Consider the following 4839-nt stretch of genomic DNA (forward strand, 5'->3'; position numbering starts at 1 on the left):
AGTCTTTTGTTAGGGATAGATGTGGAGACACATGCTTCCAATCCCAACACTACAGAGGCTGAAGCAAGAGAATTAGGAGTTTCAGTCTAGCAGGAGCTGCGTAGTGAAACTCTGACTGTGGTGGTTTGAATCAGAATGACCTCCATAGGCTCATATATGTGACTGTTCAGTTATCAGAAAGTGGCACCACTTGAGAAGGATTAGGAGGTGTGGCCTTGTTGAAGTAGGTGTGCCTTGTTGAAGGAAGTGTGCCACTGGGGGTGGGCGTTGAGGTTTCAAAGGCCCAAGGCAAGCCCTGTGTCTCTCTTTCTTCCTGCTGCCTGCCAACCTGGATGTAGAAATCTCAGCTACTTCTCCAGCACCATGTCTGCCTGCATGCTACCATGCACCCCACCATGATGATAGTGGACTAAACCTCTGAAACTGTAAGCAAGCCCCAATTAAATGCTTTCTTTTATAAGAGATGCCATGGTCAAAGTGTTTCTTCACAGCAATAGAACACTGACTAAGACACAATCTGAAAGAAAAATAAAAGAATCTCTCTGTCCCTTGCAAACACCTTGTCAATTAGGAGGGCTATAGGTTGTTGCCAATCACATTTTGGACTAAGCTTTCGTCAGACCTTATCAAGGTATGATCTCATCCCTTATTGCAACCTCATACAGAACACTGTAAGTTAATCTGGCGATTATTTTGCCAATAAGAAAAGTTTTCTGAACCTTAAATAACCAAAAATTAACTCAGAATTAAACACAACAAATCTGAGGTCTTTTGGTAGTTCTAACACACATTGTTTTGTGCAACTTTACGTTAGTCTTGGATATGAACACACAACATACCCTCTGCGCTAAGCACGCTTTCATAGGAGGTTATGGCAACAGTCTCCAAAATATCTTGGTTCAGATTCGAGATTATATATTCCAGTGCTTACTGTACATACAAAGTTTTCTCCTCTTACAGAAACATAACAGTTAATTATAGAAAACAAAGGAATATTTCTATTTTTATTCTTTTAGCACGTCAGGATCAAATGAGTATAACTTTGGAATGCAATGTGTTTGAGTATTTGTTTAAAAAAATGCAGTTTGAATTGCAGACTTAACTTTCATAGAAATTCATTAATTCTTTCCTTATCATGGGTACCACCTATCCTGTCTTTGGTCTTTCCTGTCTTGAGTGGTTAAATACGACACTTTCTAATGAACCTCACATGAGCTCATTGTCTTCCTAGAACTGTCACTTGGGCAGAGGATATCTGTTTGTCTCCTCCAGCTATAGATACAATCTTTTTGGTCCTGAGGTCTCTTATGCAGAGCTCTTTAGATCTTAAATAATTTGGAAATGGACATGATGTCTCTGGTCCTGCCCTCTCCATCCTTGTTCTCCTAGCATTTTTTTCATTATTTGAATATCACAAATAATGGCTTGCCTTGGAATTAAAACAAACAAACAAATATTATTTGACTAAATGTCTGGGTTTTCTTGCAAAGGGAGAAGGGACTGTATGCTACAGAAAACACTGCATTAGAATTTTACTGAGCAAAGGGGCTCAGAGGAATATGAAGGATCTTCAGCCATTGTCTCAGCTTGTGAGAATCTTAGTTGGCAAGAACAGGTGCCACTCCAGAAAACAAACAGCAGCACAGTGCTACAGCTGGATTTGGTTTGAGGTTGTACCATAAAGTTTCACGTGCCAAAAGTTAGTCCTGTATATTGGGATGGTGGAACTTTGAAGAGTTGTGACCCAATAGAAGGTAGTTTGGTTATAGCAGCTGTGCCTGTGGATGGGATTAATGCTGGTATTACAAATCTACTCTATTCCCACCAGAGTAGATTGTTATATGTAGCCCGGGTACATCTCTTAATCTCTTTTGTTTCTTGCCTCACCTCGTGACTCTTCTCTCCAATACCCAGGGCTGAGATGATGCCAACACTATTCTTTTGAATCTCCATAAATATGACCTGGTCTCTTTGTATACAAAGTACTGCATAAAGGATTTTGTCATAGCAGCAAACATGGACCAAGACAGTGAGGCAGTACCAATTCTAGGATACCAAGCAGACATCAGCCGAACTGAGGGGAGCATCTTCGTTAAGCATTTTTGCTGATTGTCTTCCTTGACATGCCTCATTTCATACCATTAATCCTACATTTTGCTTAGCCTTATCAAGCTTATTTATTTGATAAACATTATTATACAAAGAAAAACTCATCTGAGTATATTGAGTGGTGGTTAGAGCATTTGTCTAAGGAAACAGAGTTTATTTTTTTTCAAACCTTGAGAAATTGTAAAAGCATTTAATTTGTGTTTTCAAAACTTTTAGGATAAGAAAAAATTGGTTTTGAAAATTTGTGCTCACAATTAAATGAGGATAATGTTAAAAGAATCCATTTGGAAGGGTTTCTCTTCTCCTTTGCACCTCAGGCATCCTTAGAGACAACCACCATTACCACCTTGCACTGCCAGGCTTTTGATGAGTATGCTGTGTATTCATTCTTCTTCCTTCTCTTCTCTTCTTCATTTGCTAGATCAGTAATTCACACACTTCATCAAATGAAGACCATCAGGAGAACTTAGAAATACAGTCTGCCTAGCCCTTTCTCTACAGATTCAGACTGGAGGGTATGGGTGAGTTGTAGGAATCTATTTGTGGTTAGGTAATTCTGAAGTAGGTGGTATTGCCTCTACTTTGAGATATCTCATGGCATTAATGGCTAATCTAGCAGGATTAGAGGGATTTATCATAATGACATGCCTTCTCCGTAGTCTTTGACCTTTACTGGGGAGATCTTCCCTTTGGTCTCCATGGTGATGGGAAGCCATCCACATTCAATTAGACTAAGGACGTGGATTTGTTCCTTTGCCTTTTGCTCAAGGCCCTGCTGCGGAACTGCAGGTCATTAGCTAAGCCAAGGAAACGCCACTGACTTTCTCCCTGTCCTGCACTTCTCCTTCCCCACCCCTCTTCTTTCTTTCTTGTATGATTATAACTAATAACATAACAGTCACAAAATTATAGACTTTGGGAAAGTGAGAGTAACTTATCTGTTGTTTAAGGTCAATCCATACATAGGGAAACTAAGGCCCAAAGAGATGAAGAAACTTACCTGAGTCACAAAACGAATCAGTGGTGGGCTTAATTTTACATCCAGACTCTTTTCTTATTTTTCTGCCACCTAAAGATTTCAGGGCACCTGAAAATCACTCATGTTTTGCTGCCCAGTCCATGGTCCACTTTGAAATATCTTTTTGTTCTCCTGGCCTGTCTGTCTCATGCCCCATGGGTCATTACTGCCCTGTTTGGTTGTGTTGCTTAGTGTAGTGACTGTTGGAATCATTCCTGAGTTCTTGAACACAGCAATATCTTATCTTCTTGGACCCCAGATTATCAAATATAAATCAATTTTGAACCAGAGGGGTTGTGGTTTCTTTAAATCTGTGGGAGAAGGAACTGGCAGCTCTCACTCTCGGCATCCTGAAACAAAGGCCCAAGAAATGGTCCACTCATTGCTTTTCTGGGGCTGGGAGAGGGAGAGGTCACACAAAGGTTGCTCCGTTTGCAAGCTCATCCTATCTTCCCAGTACTATTGACAAGGCATGGAATGGTTTATAGATTTCTGCCTCACTTTAAGGACTATTTGCTGATGTTTTCAGACACTTATCCAATCTCAAGAAACTCCAGGGAACTCATTTCAACTGTGAATTATATTTTATCTATATTTGGGGCAGAATAGGCCATTTTAATGGAAAGTTCCCATCAATCAGGCCATGGGAAAGGGAAGGCTTTGATTGGATATTGTGTTTGAAATCATTTATGTTGATTTAAAATATCTAAATTTCTGAGAACTTAGTATTTAACCCGAATACAATTCTTACCCTCCCCCTTCTATTTTCCTATATTTTCAGCTTCTGCTGAAATATTAGCTTATTGTATCATGCATTTGATAAGGTCTCCAGGGTTTAGCCAGGAGAAATATCAAAATGTCCTTAGAGAGCTCATGTGTCTGATGAGAACACGGATTGTAGGGAAAGAGGGCTCAATTCCCTAGTAATCACAAGAATTCAGAAAAGAAATAAGTCCTTCCAAAAGATGCATTTACTCGACTAGCGATGTCCCCACAGTTTAAGCATTAAAATGCTATGTTTAGTAAAGAGCTACGTGTAACGAGAGCAGACAGCATTCACAAGGCTCTAGACACAGCGAGCTTGTACTTATGTCGTTAGAGCTATTGGGGAATCACTGTCCTGTCACTACCGATTTGGCCGCCTTCTTTCAGTCACGAGCTCACAGTAAAACAGAGGACAGACCTCACACGAACACCCTGGGATCCTTCTGTTTACTGTAATGGGTAGCTGGCAAATTGGCTTCCCTCTCACTGTGGAACAGGAGCGATGCTCTTGTGTGAGTGTGTTCTTGTGTTACTGCATTACTTTTGGAATTCCGCCTTACCAGGAAACGGTTGTCATAGACTGCAGTGTCTGGTCAAAAGTGAGACCCCAGCCCTCTAACACCCCTATATCCAAGGAATCTGGGATGATTGGAAGTGTCATCCCTGTCCCTGGCATCCATCCTAAGCCTCCTCCCCCTGGGAGTTGTCTTGGTCTGGACTCCACCTCCAGGAAGCCTGCCAAATACTGACCCCTTCCCAGGGTCAAGACCACTTCCCACAGACTATTTAGGCTCCTGTTGGTTTCAGGTGTTGTGTGTCCCTCCCTGCCTCTGTCTCTCCCTTCTCCTCATAATGCTGTCCTGGCCACCCACGAGTGCTGCATTTATTTTTTTTTTAAATTTATTTATTTATTGAGGATTTCCGCCTTCTCCCCGCCACCGCCCCCC

This window comes from Microtus ochrogaster, linkage group LG5 (genome assembly GCF_000317375.1).
Source record: "Microtus ochrogaster isolate Prairie Vole_2 linkage group LG5, MicOch1.0, whole genome shotgun sequence".
In the NCBI taxonomy this organism is placed as follows: Eukaryota; Metazoa; Chordata; class Mammalia; order Rodentia; family Cricetidae; genus Microtus; species Microtus ochrogaster.